This window comes from Bactrocera oleae, chromosome 3 (assembly GCF_042242935.1).
Source record: "Bactrocera oleae isolate idBacOlea1 chromosome 3, idBacOlea1, whole genome shotgun sequence".
NCBI lineage: Eukaryota > Metazoa > Arthropoda > Insecta > Diptera > Tephritidae > Bactrocera > Bactrocera oleae.
In genome coordinates this window covers 39,935,332-39,954,831 of record NC_091537.1, presented here as the reverse complement: position 1 = coordinate 39,954,831, position 19,500 = coordinate 39,935,332, and the positions used below count along the sequence as shown (strand labels likewise).

At 33.4% G+C, this 19,500-nt stretch overlaps 1 long non-coding RNA gene across 1 annotated transcript; it reads left to right on the top strand.

Annotated features, from left to right (window-relative positions):
• Positions 1-18,248: 18,248 nt before the first annotated feature.
• Positions 18,249-18,647, top strand: LOC118683604 (uncharacterized). Its single transcript, XR_004979428.2, has 2 exons — positions 18,249-18,360; positions 18,428-18,647. It is a non-coding gene; the product is annotated as an uncharacterized lncRNA (long non-coding RNA).
• Positions 18,648-19,500: the final 853 nt, after the last annotated feature.

Sequence of the window (19,500 nt, the reverse complement as noted above, 5' to 3'; positions counted from 1 at the left end):
AAACACACTAATTTATTATTTATCTATTAAATTTTGTTCTACTTACCCTTTTATTTGATCTTCATTCTTGTGGTTTATTATGTATTGTAACTTCCCCAATTGTAACATTAAAGGCGAGTCAGATCGCTACGTTTCATGCTGGCTTTGTGATGGGCTTGCCCATATTAAATGTGCTGGACTGACTGGTAGAATCTTAGATTCTATTCTCGACTGTAAGGGATTGCGTTGGTCCTGTTTAAATTGTAGATCTATTGAAATCGATCTATTTAAAGTTTATAGGGAGACACGCAATGGCTTTAACGAAACCGGTCGAGATCTTGTAACCCTCACTGAAAAATTTAGGTACTACGAAAAATTGTTCAAATCTTTTAAGTGCCTGAATGATTCTCATGAATCCTCTCAACCTGCTCCTAAGCGTAAACGTCCTTCCGATGAAGTAACACTTAGTTCTTCTGTACAGAAAAGAACGTCTCCTCCCAATGACCTAATAAATCTCTCTTCTCCTTGCCCTCAAGGTGATAAGCCGTCAACTTCCAAAGAGCTCAATTCCCCAAAAGCTCTATCTAATAGTAATAAGTGTCTCACAATTCCAGAGGCTCCTCCTATTAACTTAGTAGCATCAGTTAATAATTTGATAGTTATTCCACCTAAAAAGTCTATATTTATTTCGAGACTTGCCAATATATAAAGATATCTTAATACAAAATTAACTGACTTGTATTTGAACAGTTCCAATTTTAATTTCCATATCATTGGATTTACAGAAACTTGGTTAAAACCTCACATTTTTGATAGTGAGATTTTAAACAGCGAATTTCAAATTTTTAGATGTGATCGACTGAACAGAATCGGTCGAGGTGTTCTATTTGCCGTGCATTCCTCTATCCCATCTGCAAATATTCTTGTTCCAGGGACCGACTCATTTGAATTTAAATGTATTAGAGTATACGTTAATAGTTGCTTTATTTATTTAACCCTATCTTAAATACCACCCCATTCGGACTTATCTGTATACATGCAGCATGCTTCTTTAATAAATAGTGCTACCTCGATGGCAAATAATGCAGATTCAATAATTGTATTAGGTGATTTCAATTTACCGTGTGCTTCGTGGAAACCTTTCGATGACTATATCGTGCCGATTTGCAATCGGTCATGTTTTAATGAGTTTTTCGAAAAAATGTCCGAGTTGGGTCTGAACCAAATTAATTTGATTCCGAATAAATTTGGTAAATGCTTAGATTTAGTATACGTTGATACCTCTGCAAAGTGTTCCGTTATTCAGAGTAATGCTTTTGTTCTACCAGAGGACTCATATCAACCTGCTTTGGAAATATATGTCGAAATCTCAGGCAATGTACGGGATAATAATCATCAAACTTCGTGCTTCTGTACTCGGTTTAACTTTGCAAAAGCTAATTTTAAAAAGTTAAATACAGAACTTTCTACAATAACATGGCCTAATTATAATGGTGACATTGAATTGAGTGTCTCTTATTTTAATAATATTATTATGAAATTATTTGAAAAGTATGTTCCAATAGTAATTGTTAATAAAAGCAAAAGTATAAGTCCGTGGTTTTCGAAAGAGTTATATAAATTGAAAAACAGAAAAACTCGAGCCTTTAAACATTTAAAAAAAACCGGTTCACTTGTCGACTATTCTAAATATTCTCTATTGCGTCGACAATATTTTGACCTAAACAAAAAATGTTATAATAATTACTTAAATAAAGTAAAAAAAAATATTGTAAGTAATCCAAAATCGTTTTATGATTTCGTCAACTCCAAACGCAGGATTTCCAAATTTCCGTCCGCAATGAAATACAAATCTATCATTTCAAGTGACAATGATATTATATCCAATATGTTTGCAGAATTTTTCAAGTCAAACTACTGTAATAATTCTTCCAAAACTTTTTCTTATCAGCAAGTGCTGTGTTCGAATACTTTAATTAACGCTCCAATTATTTCTGAAGAAGACGTCCTACTTAATTTAAATAAGTTAAAACCATCTTTTAGTTATGGCCCAGACATGATACCCTCATGCTTCCTAAAAAATAGTGCCAAATATATTTACTTGCCTTTGACAAATATTTAATTCCTCTCTTAAACACGGTATATTTCCTTCAATATGGAAACAGTCATTTATAATCCCTTTTCATAAAAGTGGATTTAGATCCAACATTAAAAACTATAGAGGTATCGCAAAACTATCAGTTATACCTAAACGTTTTGAAGCTATCATCACTGACCATATAACCTTTTCGATTTCTCCGTTAATTTCCTCATCTCAGCATGGATTTCGTAAAGGGAATTCGACTATAACAAACTTACTTGAATTTGTAAACCATGTATCATTGGGTTTTAGGGAACATAAGCATACGGATGTTATATACACATACTTTAGCAAAGCTTTCGATAAAGTAAATATCTCGATTCTCATACATAAACTTGATCTGCTGGGCTTTCAGCCAAGATTCCTTCAATGGGTGTCTTCCTATCTTTATAATAGAACACAACAAGTGATATTTGATGATACACCTTCAGATACAATTAATGTTTCTTCAGGTGTTCCGCAAGGTAGTCATCTTGGCCCGATTCTGTTCTTGTTGTTTATTAACGATATCTCTTCAGTAATAAAATTCTCAAAAATTTTATTATACGCTGACGACGTAAAGCTTTTTAAATCATACACTTCAACTGAGGAAAGGTGTCTGTTGCAAACAGACTTAAACAATTTGGTTGCATGGTGTGATAGAAATGATTTGCCATTGAATCTCAATAAATGTAAGACGATGTGCTTTTCCCGTAGATCTGTGCACCCCTCTTCTTATGTAATAAAACACCATATTCTAGAGCTAGTTTTTAACTATGTTGATTTGGGAGTTAATATGGACCCTAAGCTTAATTTCAGTCTTCATATTGATACCATTGTCTTGAAAGCAAAAGCTGTCCTCAGTTTTGTTAAACATTGGTCTACAGAATTTAGAGATCCGTATATTACTAAAACACTTTATACAACTTTGGTTAGACCTATATTGGAATATGGCTCTGTTGTATGGAACCGTAGCTACCAAATCCATTCTGACAAGTTAAAGTCGGTTCAAAAACAATTTTTACTTTTCGCCTTAGCGCATTTCCGATGGGATGTTCTTCGTTTTTATAATACATTATTTGTTTTTCACGCTTTGAAATTTCTTCACAAAGCCAAATCGTTATAACGAAATTAGCTTTCAGATTGAAAATTGTAAATGTGTAAATATAAGTGGTTGTAGAAATAAAAGAAGATTTTGATTTCCACTAAAACTGAATGGACGTGCGTTTCATTGAAGTCTGCGTGTTGGCAGATGTGACTCCATATATTTTTTAAATCCTTCCCTAGTCAGAAAAGTTAATTCGCATGCCAATATATAAACATACACGTACATATTTACGATGGTTTGTAGCTAAAGCTGTAAGAGTGCCAAAGGAAGCGGTGACACCCGGCGATCATTCGTTTATTTTTTTTTGGGACAGCTCGGATTTTCTTCCAACAACACAATGTAGTCACAACATCGTCGCGCAACCAGTGAGCTTCGGCCATTGGTTGTACGTGTCAACGGAGATGCGGGGAGATGTGTGTTATTTCCTTATGGATGTTTGTACATAAATATGTAGCTCGGATTTGCTTTTGTTAACATACAGGCAAATGTGCCAATTAAATAACATATGTATGTACTGTGTAAGCAGTTTCTTATTTTGCTTGCTGACAGGTAGTTTCTAAAGGAAAAGTAACTTAATTCAGATTGAAATATGTAAATCTATCTATGTGCAAGATATAAAAGTGAAAAATTTTATTAAAAACAAGATGAATCTGAAGATTCATTGTTTTTGAACCGACTTTAACTTGTCGCCTTAGCGCATTTCCGATGGGATGCTAGGGTAAGTCTACCTAGTAGTCGTAGGGAAATGCTTGGCATAATATTCTTAGTGAAAATCTTGAATGGAACAGTTTGCAGTTCTTTTCTCCTGTCTGAAATTAAATTTAATATCCCGGTTCGCCTTTCGAGGCAGTTTAGACCTTTACTTCTAAAATCCTGTAGATCAAATTTTGAACTAAACGAGCCATTCCGCCGTATATGTCATGATTTTGATTCTCATTCCAGCACATTTGACTTATCTGACTCACTTTTCAAAATTAAAAAGACTTTATTGTTTTCTCTTAATAAATGAAAATGTAACAATTTATTATATTGTAACTTTAGATTTTAGCTGTTGAAATTTTTGTTTCTGTAGCTGAGCAGTTTTAGATCTCAACACTTAAAAAACTCTCTTGCCTTTTCTGACTCGGCTAATTCCGCACGTATGCGGATTGCGCCCCTCGCGTCGGTTGGGCGGGAGGAGGGTAATCGTTGGGTTATTATGTTAAGATGTTAAATATTGTAGCCATCAACTTTTTATATGAATTGTGTACAAACTTGCATACATTTATTTTTTAAAATAATGTTAAATATTGTAGCCATCAACTTTTTATATGAATTGTGTACAAACTTGCATACATTTATTTTTTAAATATAATGTAAATACTTTAGCAAATAGAAAATAAAATAATTTTTATTTTATTTTTATTAATTTTTTTGTAAATTTATAATTTATTATATTATTTATTGTTTGGAAAGCTTTCTGGCTGTAGTTCAATATCACCACTTTAGTTTTTAAATTATAAAATTTAAGTTACATGTTAGTGTTATGTACATAATGTGCGAATATTAACAATTAGTAAATTAGTGTTAATATTATTGTAAACTATAAAAGTTTAACAAATAATATCAACTATCTATAAGCTTTTTAACATAAAAATCAACTTCAATTTAAAGTAACGAGAACACATTATATATTTTGATAGTATATATTTTTATTTATGGCTTCATAGAATGTAGTAAGAGAAAAAAATTTCAAATTATATTTGCATTTTTTATAACAAAAAAAATATATATTATATTACTTAAGTTTCATAAAAAATAATTATATGTGCAATATAGAGAACTCCTTATTTTTATAGCAAGTATATGATAAAATTAACTTTAAGTTATTAAAATTTTAAATATTTTCAGTACCTAATAGTATTACCCTTATGTACTTTTACCATACACAGTCTTCGTGACAGAGTGGTTAGCTCAATTTTCTCCCACTCTGATACGATGACACTTTTTAACTGTTTAATAGTATCATACTGCTTGGCATGTGCATATACTTTCGCAGAAAGTACACCGCAAGGGTCCTCTATGGGGTTGAGATCAGGACTCAAAGCTGACCAGTCCAACAATTGGATATTCTGGGACTGAAAATATGCTTTTGTAGCGCGAGCCACATGTCTTGATGAATATCTAATTTTCCTCATGAAAGTTCTCAGCAAAAGAAATGAGCCCACTATCTAATAGATCAATGTATACTTCGGCATTTAGTCGGTAAAAAGCACATATGAGATTTACCTTTAGCGCTAAAGGCAGCCCTTACCATTAAAGATCCCCCACCATGGTTTCGCTTAAAGCAAGTCTCTCTTGAATGTCGTGTATCTCGCCAATATTTGTGATGACCATCTGAACCATCCAAATTAAATTTTTTCTCATCAGTAAAAATTACGTTTTCAAATTACTTTTGATTCAAAGTTAAGTCCCATTTCATGCTTCATAATTTGCTGAACACGCTGTCTAGTGATTGGTAGGCCTAATTCAATTTTTATCTGCCTGCAACTCATGCCTTCGCTAGTTACTTAGTGATGAATGCGTCTCTTGGTGCGCTTATCGACTGATGGTAACCGACCAGTCCGCTTGATGACACCATAGTTTTGAGGATATTTCAAAAAATTTGCGACCGTATTACGATGTCGGTTCCCTGACGCAGCGATTCGACCAATTTTTATGCTGGTTTCATACACTCCAATTATCCTACCCCGCTCTCCATCCGAAAGTTCTGTACCACGTGGCATTCTTACTAAATAATTAAAATTAAAAGTAATTAATTATATTTATAAGCACTAGATTTAATACCTTTAACTTAATTCTTTTCCAATTTTATCACTTTAGTTAAAAACTAAATGTATATGTTGTCTGTATAGCTGACAAAACACAAATAGATGAATTTGCACATATAATTATTTTCTATGAACTGTACAAATCCCAATGCCGTTGTTTATTAACGGTACTAAAAATGAGAATATTAATCGTTATACATAAACATAATATGTGAACCAAGAATACTGCATATGGAAAAAAAATTTACCGTTATAAATTCAGGAGATAAACTTTGCACATATAATTCTTTTACGAAGGTATATAAATATTAGCCAAAAAAGTGATGGTAAGAAGGAAAATTTACTTAGTAATGTAGATACCAATAATAACTATTAAAATAAAATAAAGACTAATAATGTCTGCTGTAAAGAGGACGAATTAAATTTAGCGCGCGGTGTTCATATTGTGAGAAGAAGACTACGAGATCATAAATTGTAAGTCGTGCTACCAGATACTATGTGTGAATAGACAGAACTTCAAAAATATCTTTCAACGATAACTTAAGATTAATTTTTTGTGCACTATTATTTTGTTGCTCCACTTATGTAATTTCCATATAAAATAATGTTTTATGTAATAAAACGTATACTGCCTGTGTGAACTAAATACCTTTTATTTATAAACATAGGACGGAAAGTAAGTTTTACATTTGCAAATAGCCAAAATCATTTTAAACTGTTAACAATTGAAAAGGATTTACAGATGTACCCACTACTATTTCATTGCTCGTATAGGTATAAGTATAAATACTAATAGAGCAAATGCCAAAAGCAAATCTAAAAAAATTACAAAAACTTTGTAAAAATAGAAGCTAAAAATAGGACTACAATGCATAACATGTAAATTTAATATATATATAAAAAAATAAAAAAATAAAAAAATATAAGAACTTTTTTATGTATAAGAAAAAGGTAAACGATACGTTAGGCGTTAGTGATAACCAATGAATAACCAAACAAATAACTCATAGCAAGTGACGAGGTAACCGATCCACTAGTTTTCTCTAACCAATGGCTAACCAAACAAATAACCTATGAACCAATTTTCTGTAACTTATATGTAACCGTAGCAATAACCAAACAAACTATTTTCAGTAACAGATGGCTAACCAAACAAACAGCCAATGAAAAGGACGCCGCTAACCAAAGAGTAAACAATAGTTCTCCAAAATAGTTGGCAAACTAGAGCAGTAAAATATATGCATATGCGCTAAGGCAATGAGAGAAAGCGAGTAAGATAATCACACCGACATGTGGTGAAAGGAGAAATAGTTGCTTTTTTCTAGAACAACAGAAACCTATCGGATAATAAATGCATTAATTACTGACAATCTATCGGTTAACTTTTTAACTTTTCCGTCTTGTAGGGTAATGTACTGTGTTTAGATATCAACATATATTGATTTCTTTCATTTGTTTTAGTCCAATTAACAATTGTCGATAATTGCGAGAATATCAAAAAAGTTATTAATTTTATACCAGCCAGTAAATAATAAATGTTATTATTGAATACCTACTAATTTTTTCTAATTAAAATTCTTTCTATTTTTCATTTAATTTTTTGTATACAATTTTAAAATTTAATTAATTAATTGACTATTTAAAAATACATACTTATATCTTCAGATTCATCTTGTTTTTAATAAAATTTTTCACTTTTATATCTTGCACATAGATAGATTTACATATTTCAATCTGAATTAAGTTACTTTTCCTTTAGAAACTACCTGTCAGCAAGCAAAATAAGAAACTGCTTACACAGTACATACATATGCTATTTAATTGGCACATTTGCCTGTATGTTAACAAAAGCAAATCCGAGCTACATATTTATGTACAAACATCCATAAGGAAATAACACACATCTCCCCGCATCTCCGTTGACACGTACAACCAATGGCCGAAGCTCACTGGTTGCGCGACGATGTTGTGACTACATTGTGTTGTTGGAAGAAAATCCGAGCTGTCCCAAAAAAAAATAAACGAATGATCGCCGGGTGTCACCGCTTCCTTTGGCACTCTTACAGCTTTAGCTACAAACCATCGTAAATATGTACGTGTATGTTTATATATTGGCATGCGAATTAACTTTTCTGACTAGGGAAGGATTTAAAAAATATATGGAGTCACATCTGCCAACACGCAGACTTCAATGAAACGCACGTCCATTCAGTTTTAGTGGAAATCAAAATCTTCTTTTATTTCTACAACCACTTATATTTACACATTTACAATTTTCAATCTGAAAGCTAATTTCGTTATAACGATTTGGCTTTGTGAAGAAATTTCAAAGCGTGAAAAACAAATAATGTATTATAAAAACGAAGAACAAAGAAAATATTGATTCGTTATGTAAATATTGATTTAGAATAGATTTCAATTGCATAGCTGCATTAATGTAAAAAATGCAATATGTTGTTGTGTAATTTAATATTACTTTTACTTCGGCAATTCGGTTTTCATATTGACTAGTGATGCTGCTTGAGCTATTGAAAACGATTGTTGTTTTTGTAGAACAAAGTTTGTAAATTTTGCGGGTGACATATTAACATGTTTACGCCTATATGTATTTTTATTTAATTTTTTTATAGTAGGGAGAAGCACCGAAAGCCGGAGTGCAGAACTTTAATCCGTTAAACCTAACTCATGTTTTTTCCACGGAACAACCGGATTAAGTATTACTTCATGGGTGATAAAAAGACATTTAGTCTCCTCTATGGTACGGATTGACTGACTCCTATTCTGTTGTAAGTACCTTAGTTTTATTATGACGCTTCGCTGACAGCTTTCCATTTATTAGAGGACTACCACCCGTTAAACTAGAGTAGAAGACTTTAACTTTTCCCTAATATTTAAAAAACGCGTTCAGAGTCTTTTATGCACTCTGTACACGTCGAACAATATGGACTAACGTCATGATGAATTTGAAATAGATACCTTCTAAAGCATCCATGCCCACTCAGTATTTGGGTTAAGTGGAAATTGAGGTTCCCATGTCGTCTGTCAATCCTCGAACGAATGTCTGGTATCAATCTGTGGGTCCATCGTCCTTTGGATGAGGTTTGACGCCATTGCTGCCACATTGTGAGGCCTTTGGTTCTCTCCTCTTATTTTACTCCGGAAGACGGCTCGGATAGCTGGTATAGCGAATTCGCCCCCTAGATGTCAATAGGCGGCATTCTGGCTAATACTTCAGCAGCATCGCTTGATATCGTTCGGAAAGCATTTTATATTTTTTAGCTACATATAATATCACGTAAATCATTGCTTTTGCTATTAAAAACCGTCTGCTGGAACGCACGCAGCCTTTATTAGCCATTATTCTCGATACGGCGTTATAAATTTTGTTTATTTTACCGGAAGTATAAGCCAGGTGTTCCTATAATTTTAATTAAGAGTCTAGTATTATTCCCAGATATTTCAGCTGCGGCTGTGAAGTAATCTTACACTCTCCTATCGTTAGTGATAACCTTTCTTCGCCCATCCTTATGCTTATGAGCAAGGCTTCTGGTTTCTACTCAGCCAGCTCTAAACTCATGGTAGCAAACCATTGACGCAGACCATTTATGCAACAATTGCATTTGACCCGGAGGTTATCCGAAAATACTATTGTTTACACGTTTTTTGGTTGGTGTAATAACCAACCAATATTTGCATTGCCGATGCAAACAAAATTACAGTTCTTAAGAACTGCAATAACGAAACCTCGCTGAATAACGTTAACGTTATCGACCTGCCCCAAACAATTTCAAGTCAATTGGTTAGCATAAACAAAAATTATTTCTTTTTTTTTTGTTGTCGCAACAGCGTTGCTACCACACAAAATATATCCGAATCAATTAGAGCACTTATATTAACAACGCAATGTATGAAACCACATTTTCTTTTCACATTTTATTTTCAAACGAATATTGCGGCAGTAAAAAAAAAGAAAAGCAAGGAACGTCGCAACAAATATCGATTCGTTGAAGTAATGCTAGAAGTAGGCTAATTAGCAATTATTGCCGTCATTTCAAGTGGTTGCGTCAATATTGGATTAAGAAAAAACAAGCAATGTAACACAAAGTAAGGCTTAGCTTAGGTAAAATTTTTAAATAAAGAATCAGAATAATTTTGACAGATCAAAAGACAAGTCATGTTTCTATAAAATCGTCAAACCGAAGTTTGACAACGATTTTTAAACTATTATTATTGAACCGAAATTTAATATATACATAATATATTTATATACATAGGAAGGTGGCAACACTTCAAGCTGTAAAGCTGTAATTTTTTTCTGTGTTAAATTTTTCAAAATTCTTAAACTTTGATTGATTTTTTAGTGATTTAATTCAATATTTAGTGATTTAACACTGAGTTGCAACCTAAGTATTAAATGTTATTAAGTTTTGTGCGTTATTAAAAAGTTTAAATTTTCGAATTTTTGGTGCCGAGTCCTCTTTTTGTTTCAATTTGTTTTATTTTATTCTATTTTCTCTCTTTATTTATCTCATTTACTTCTTTATTCACAGCTGTGTTGCGTGTAGCGTTTTTATTTGTTTCAGTGCAGCTAAAACAGCTCGCTATATTGCTTTTTCAAACTGTCTTGGTTTTGAGCTTTGATAAAAAAAAATTGCTATTATTTTTGCGTTTGTATTAACACACTAATATGTTCTACATCCATTAAATTTTGTTTTACTTACTCTTTTATTTGATCTTCATTCTTGTGGTTTATTATGTCTTGTACCATCCCCAATTGTAACATTCAAGGCGAGTCAGATCGCTATGTTTCATGCTAGCTTTGTGATGGGCTTGCCCATATTAAATGTGCTGGACTGACAGGTAGAATCTTAGATTCTATTCTCGACTGTGAGGGATTGCGTTGATCTTTTTTAAATTGTAAATCTATTGAAATCGATCTATTTAAAGTTTATAGGGAGACACGCAATGGCTTTAACGAAACCGGTCGAGATCTTGTAACCCTCACTGGAAAATTTAGGTACTACGAAAAATTGTTCAAATCTTTTAAGTGCCTGAATGATTCTCATGAATCCTCCAAACCTGCTCCTAAGCGTAAACGTCCTTCCGATGAAGTAACACTTCCGTACAGAAAAGAACGTCTCCGCCCAATGCCCTAATAAATCTCTCTTCTCCTTGCCCTCAAAGTGATAAGCCGTCAACTTCCAAAGAGCTCAATTCCCCAAAAGCTCTATCTAATAGTAATAAATGTCTCACAATTCCAGAGGCTCCCCCTAATAACTTAGTAACATTTATTAAAATTTGGTAGTTATTCCACCTGAAAGTCTATATTTATTTCTAGACTTTCGAAAGATACCTTGGTGGAGGACATTAAGTCTTAAATTTCGTCAAGTTTAAAAATTGATGATATCAATATCCGTAAATTTAACTTCAATTATGATAGAATTATATCATCGTTTAAAATAGACCTATCTCTTGAAACATTCAAAAGGATATTAGATAGTTCATTCTGGCCACCTGGGGCTTTTGTACGCGAATTTAAGCCTGAACTTAGAAGTCAAACTGAGGAAAAAATTGTTAAATTACCAAAAGCAACCACCGATATAAAAAAACTGATTGGTAAAAATTCGCTAAGCATTTATTATTAAAATGTTAGAGGTCTTAATACAAAATTAACCGACTTGTATTTAAACAGTTCCAATTTCAATTTCCATGTAAGTGGATTTACAGAAACATGGTTGAAACCTCACATTTTTGATAATGAGATTTTAAACAGCGAATTTCAAATATTTAGATGTGATCGACTGAACAGAATCGGTGGAGGTGTTCTATTTGCCGTACATTCTTCTATCCCATCTGAAGATGTTCTTGCTCCAGGAACCGACTCATTTGAATTTAAATGTATTAGAGTCTATGTTAATAGTTGCTTTATTTAACCCTGTCTTATATACCACCCCATTCGGACTTATCTGTATACATGCAGCATGCTTCTTTAATAAATAGTGCTACTTCGATGGCAAATAATGCAGATTCAATAATTGTATTAGGTGATTTCAATTTACCGTGTGCTTCGTGGAAACCTTTCGATGACTATATCGTACCGATTTGCAATCGGTCATGTTTTAATGAGTTTTTCGAAAAAATGTCCGAGTTGGGTCTGAACCAAATTAATTTAATTCCGAATAAATTTGGTAAATGCTTAGATTTAGAATACGTTGATACCTCTTCAAAGTGTTCCGTTATTCAGAGTAATCCTCTTGTTCTACCAGAGGAATCGTATCATCCTGATTTGGAAATATTTGTCGAAATCATGAGCAATGTACGCGATAATAATTATCAAACTTCGTGCTTCCGTACTCAAAAGCTAATTTTTTTATGATTTCGGCAACTCCAAACTCAGAATTTCCAAAATTCCGTCCGCGATGAAATACAAATCTATCATTTCAACTGACAATGTTTACTTTAGTTTCGGCCGAGACATGATATCCTTATGCTTCCTAAAAAATAGTGCCAAATATATTTACTTGCCTTTGACAAATATTTAATTCCTCTCTTAAACACGGTATATTTCCTTCAATATGGAAACTGTCATTTATAATTCCTTTGCATAATAGTGGATTTAGATCCAACATTGAAAACTATAGAGGTATTGCAAAACTATCAGTTATACCTAAACTTTTTGAAGCTATCAGCACTGACCATATAACCTTTTCGATTTCTCCGTTAATTTCCTCATCTCAGTATGCATTTCGTAAAGGTAAATCGACTCTAACAAACTTGCTTGAATTTGTAAACCATGTATCATTGGGTTTTAGGGAACATAAGCATACGGATGTTATATACACAGACTTTAGCAAAGCTTTCGATAAAGTAAATATCTCGATTCTCATACATAAACTTGATCTGCTGGGCTTTCAGCCTAGATTCCTTCAATGGGTATCTTCCTATCTTTATAATAGAACACAACGAGTGATATTTGAAGATACAGCTTCAGATACAATTAAAGTTTCTTCTGGTGTTCCGCAAGGTAGTCATCTTGGCCCGATTCTGTTCTTGTTGTTTATTAACGATATTTCTTCAGTAATAGAATTCTCAAAAATTTTATTATACGCTGACGACGTAAAGCTTTTTAAATCATACACTTAAACAATTTGGTTGCATGGTGTAATAGAAATGATTTGCCATTGAATCTCAATAAATGTAAGATGATGTGCTTTTCCCGTAGATCTGTGCACCACTCTTCTTATGTAATAAAACACCATATTCTAGAGAAAGTTTTTAACTATGTTGATTTGGGAGTTAATATGGAAACTAAGCTTAATTTTAGTCTTAATATTCCATGGTATTGAAAGCAAAAGCTGTCCTCAATTGTGTTAAACTTTGGTCTAAAGAATTTAGAGATCCGTATATTACTAAAACACTTTATACAACTTTGGTTAGACCTATATTAGAATATGGCTCTGTTGTATGGAACCCTAACTACCAAATCCATTCTGACAAGTTAAAGTCTGTTCAAAAACAATTTTTACTTTTCGCCTGAGCGCATTTCCGATGGGATTCTAGGGCAAGTCTACCTCCATACACTAGTCGTTTAAAACTTATTAATCTACCTACACTTTCTAGTCGTAGGGAAATGCTTGGCATAATATTCTTAGTGAAAATCTTGAATGGAACAGTTTCAGTTCTTTTCTCCTGTCTGAAATTAAATTTAATATCCCGGTTCGCCTTTCGAGGCAGTTTAGACCTTTAGTTCTAAAATCCTGTAGATCAAATTTTGAACTAAACGAGCCATTCCGCAGTATTTTTATTCTCATTCCAGCACATTTGACTTATCTGACTCACTTTTCAAAATTAAAAAGACTTTATTGTTTTCTCTTAATGAATGAAAATGTAACAATTTATTATATTGTTACTATAAATCTTATTGTTGAAATTTTTGTTTCTGTAGCTAAATAGTTTTAGATCTCAAAACTTAAAAAACTCTCTTGCCTTTTCTGACTCGGCTAATTCCGCACGTATGCGGACTGCGCCCCTCGCGTCGGTTGGGCGGGAGGAGGGTAAACGGTGGGTTATTATATCTATTAACTCAACTAGCGCAGTCGCCTACACTTTGTCCTTAGACAAAGCAAAGAACTTCACCGAAGTAAAAGTGTTAAAAAAAAAACAATAAAAAACATTAACTTCTATTGCACCGAAACTATAATACCCTTCACAAATACAAAAGGTTCCTTAGAAGAGCTTGATTCCGATCGTTCAGCTTGTATGACAGCAATATACTATAGTGGTTCGAGCAGAACAGTTTCTTCGGAGATTCTATATTGCCTTAGATAATGATCCATTCCAAACTACGTGGAGATATCTCGTTAAATGAAAAAATTGTCCATACAAGCACTTCCGATCGATCAGTTTGTATGTAATAGACTTTTCATACAAGGGGGACAAACGAATACCTAATAATAAAAACATTTTTAAATGATAAACCACCACATCTATCATCAATAATTTACGGTAGAAATATTAACTCGTTAACTGAAGTTTACTGTGTCCTAGAAGAAACTGGACTAACTATAAATACAAGATCATACAATCCAATAACACAAGAAAGAACTAATCAAAAGCCTGGGGGTCATAACCCATCACATAATAGACATACCAATTATAACAATTTTGATAATAAGCACAGCAACGAACGAACAAGGACGAGTTTTAGACAAGGAAATACAGAACAATCGCTTGTTTACATTTTCGTTTAGATCAAAATGGGCTTCATCAGACATAAACAGGCAATTTTTCAGGTTATTGTCTTATTTGGCCATGTCAATAATTTTTTAGCAAAATTCCAGGCGAGTAGGCAAATCAAGAGGATTTAACCGACTTGTTATTTGAACTTTGTACGTATATAAAAAAAAAGTTGTGTTAGTTACACTATTTATAACTCAAAAATATCTGAACCGATTTGACTGAATTTTGGTGATACTTTTTACCTTTTTATATTAAAAGTCAATACAATACATAAATAAAAAATTATATTTCAAATCAGAAGCAGGTATTAAAAATTCATGTACAAATCATTTCAATATTTTATTAATTCAAAAAAATAAAATAACAACACACAGCTGCGAGAGCACAATAATTTAAATTTTTTGTTCCTGTGTGACGTGAATAACAAGAAATTGTCCGCGAAGAGCGCCGCGTTAGTATGGCTCGAGAGGCAGCCCGTGAAACGGCTCTGTTGGCAATGCGAAACCGTCGAACGAACCATAGAGATAAACAAGGAGATGATTTACAACGCACAAGAAGAGCTCTATCTAGTGTTGATTTAAATGGAGAAGTGTTTAGATACGATTGCAGCATTGCTTACTGCTTGTATCCTATCGATGGCATTGGGCAAATGGACATTGTACGTAAGTATTGTGACGAATTGAAGTTTTTCGGAGAAACCCCTGGATTGTGCTGCCTTAGTGCTAAAGTGCCATTATTGACTTCGCAACCTTAGCCATAATTTTCTTGCAGAAACACAAAAATATAATCGTTGTTTCCAAATGACCTCATGACCTGGGGCAGATATTATCGAAGAACGAGTATTTAATCCGACTAATATTGGTCGATATACTAAAAAGATGATATCATCTGCGCCGAGATCCCCGATCCCGAAGCGGATCCAAACCAACATGATGTTGTAATTACTAATATGATTCATGAACTGTGTGGTGCCATCAATCCCCAATCACCTTGCATGGTCGACGGTAAGTGTTCCAAACGATTTCCACGGAAAATACCGACGGAGACCGTCACTGTCAACGATGGTTATCCACTGTATCGGGATCTATCTCCACATGATATGGTCGAACTACCACAAAAAAAGTGAAAACACCTTATTCGCCACTTATTTTCCAAACGATCAAGACACACAAGACACGATACCCATTGTGATACGACAATCATTGAAGCCATTATCTCTTCATCTCCAAGTCAGGTACGCACATTATTTGCTATCAACATTTCGACAAGCTTTCCATCGAATCAATCTAGCCTGTGGCACAAATACAAGGATAATATGTCAGAAGACATTTTACAGCAGATTCGTGTTAGTTCCATAAATCACGATCTTGAGATGAATAAGGAGATATATTATCGGGTTTTACTCTTGATCGAAGACATGTGGTACCTGTTGTGTGGTAGCTTATTATTCAAGTAAGGAATGCCAGCGCCAAATCGTGAAATGAATGACGTATTTAATCGAGAACTGGAACTAGAACGTGAATATGATCACCAAGAATTAGATTTAGTAGTTCAAACGAGTGTACCCCTGTTGAATCCCCAACAAAAGTATGTTTATGATACATTAATGAAGGCAATTGATGACGGAAATGGTAGTTTATATTTCCTGGATGCTCCTGGTCGAACTGGTAAGACATTCCTCATGTCAGTACTTTTAGCCACTGTTCGTGCGAGATTTAACATCGCGATTGCAGTTGCTTCTGTGATAGTAGCCGCATTGTTAGAAAGATGCCGTACGGCTCATTGAGTATTAAAATTGCCGTTAAATCTTCAAAATATTGAAGAACTAACATGTAATATTAGAAGCACTTTCTCGAACACTAAAAGATTTACCAAAAGAAACAATGACGTGTATCACAAAATACTTGAATTACTGAAGGGTGCAACCTATGCACCAAACGACATGAACAATAGAAAATTATTTAAATACTTAAATTTTTTATTTGTATTTCCTAAAAAAAAAGAACATTAAATTTCACCACCAAGGTGGTAAGGAAGGGCCTTGGCTTTATAGAAGCAGGGGTAAAAATTAGACAATGGGCGTGGCACCGCCCATCTTTAAGTAAAATCCTATATCTTAAAGCCTATTTGCCTGTTTTCAATTAAATTTAGTGTGTGTTACCCAGACATTTCTATCATACACTGTGAAAATGGGAATACAATCACACCTACTTCCCATATAATCAACTTAAATTCGATCTGATATACAAGGCCGAGAAACATGTCGTCGGTACTATAGTAAATAGTAGACGAACTCTTGTTTGTGTGAAATATAATGCTGCTTCAGCAATCCCAATGATTGTTATCTTCTAGCAAGCAACATAACATACTTTTGTCCATTTACTTTGCGTATATCTTCTACTGATAATGATCCGGTAACATTAACTCACAACAATCGCAGATAAAAGCATTCAGTCTATACGGATTAACTGTATATAGATTAGTGTTTGTGCTAAGGCATCAAAAACATCCGTACGCCTACACAATTAAAAAATTCGGTGAGCGTAGTTTTTGATGGATTTATAGCGCGATTTCGTTCGTGAAAAATACGCGTTGGACGTTTTCGAGATGTACATAAAAATAATGTTAAATTTACAGTGAGAATTAAAGCTTACTTAATTTAATTCAGATAACTCACATCTTGACCGATATTACCCCTGGAAGTTCGAAAATCTTATATTAGGTATATGGGGGCTAAGGGAAGTATTGACCCGATTCAACCTATTTTTGACATAAGGGTATATTATTATCAGAGAAACATTTTCTCCGAATTTCATATATTATATATCTCACAGATTGACCGATATTTTCGGCCAAAAGTCAGCCATACGCACTTTAGTCCACATCTTCAGTATGGTGGAGCTTAAACGGTTATGGTCCGATTTTGGGTTTTTAGACTAGAGATGGCATATCTCATTCATTGTTAATTGTTTTCTAAATATAACGTACGATAATCAGGATAATAGTATGTAGCGAATTCAGTTGAAATTGGCCCAGTAGGACCGGATATATGTGATTTCACCTAAATGTGGGCGGTGCCACGCCCATCGTCAAAATTGGCCAACGTTGACCCCGACTCCCATAAAGCCCTCTTGAATCATCCTGATTGTAAAATTAAATGTCTCTGGAGCATTTAGTTATTGATTTATCGCGCTTTTAATAGATTGCAACAAAACATATGAGGAGTGGGCAGGCTTATAATTCGATTTCATCCATCCCTTTTAACACTGTCGGTAGCGGTTGATTAGACCTAAGCGAATTTGGTTATTGTAACTTATATGGCTTAGAAGATTTGTACATTTTACTAATCAGAGGGCGGTACACACGCCCGTTTTTTAAAAGTTTCTGTACCAATATACAGTTGTATCAAGCAGGTTCTGTAATCCACTTCCGAATGAATTTCAAGCAAATTCATTTTCAATCTTTCACTTTCACTATTCAATTTCCATTTTTTTTTTAAAGAAGTTTTCCGAGTAGAAATGGATGTTCTGAAAAACTAATTCACAAGAAAATATTCGTTTATTATCACTTCAAATCCATTGTGTAAATTTTGTGCGCGCAAATATGTAAGTAAATTTGATAGCTAAAACTATGCATTGTTTTAATAATAAAAGTAATTGTTGATTATTAAAGAGAAAATATAAAATCGCAGAGAAGGATGTACTTATTATTATTCGATTCATGGAACCTCATAGAGACATCGTCCGGAATGAAATCTTTCAACATCTTCTTTCAACACTTTCATCATGAAAGTAACAGTTGATGAATTAAGAAACTTGTCGTTAACTACTATAACGCACTTAAGTACTCCATAATAAAACATGTCATGCAAATTTGTATGCCTTCAATTGACTTTGATTGGACTATTATTGCTTGTGCAGGTTCTGAAAATGTATCTATGTGAAGTGTATGTCCAGGAAACTTAGGTATTGGGGTTTTTGTAGTTGCTGAATTTGGGGTATGCCGTCCATATTTTTCTCACTTGCATACTTGACATTGTTTTACCTGTGTAACTATTCTTTGTCTCATTTTCGGAAAATAATATTTATCTTTTTTTTCCGAGAAATTTTATCGAGTCCTGTTGTGAATCTGTAAAATCATCTCATCCTGGTCTGTTTCGTTTGTTAAGCCTTCATATAAGTAAATTTGATTTTAAAGGATCTAAAATATTCCGGTACAGTCTTTGAATATGTCCCATTATGTCCTCTGTCGTGTAGTTTCCGTTTATAACAGAAGTATTTAAATACTTCTTCAATATTTTCATTAAATCATCAGAATATGTTAGTTGAAAAACAATATGTCTATGGAATGTAGGGAATGGAATGGTAAACGTATATGCTTTGTGTACTTTGTTTTGTTTCTGTTATTGAATTAACTTTGATACTCGAGACAATGCATCGGCTACAATATTTGTTTTTCCTGGTTTATGGAGTAATTCTTTATTGTACTCATCCAAGTAAGTCTATCACTAATCCACATTTCAATGTACAATCATGTGTAAGTGGTTCGTGATCTGTATACATTTTTACTTTAATACCGCTATAAAGGTATCATTTAAAAGTCTTTACAGTCCAACATATGGCTTACGTTTCTTCTTGAGTTTTTTATTGAGTTCTCGATATAAACGCAATTGTTCTGTCAGATTGAAAGAGTACCGTTAGTATTGCATGGTGAGGAGCATCTGTAGTTAATGTAAATTCTTTATT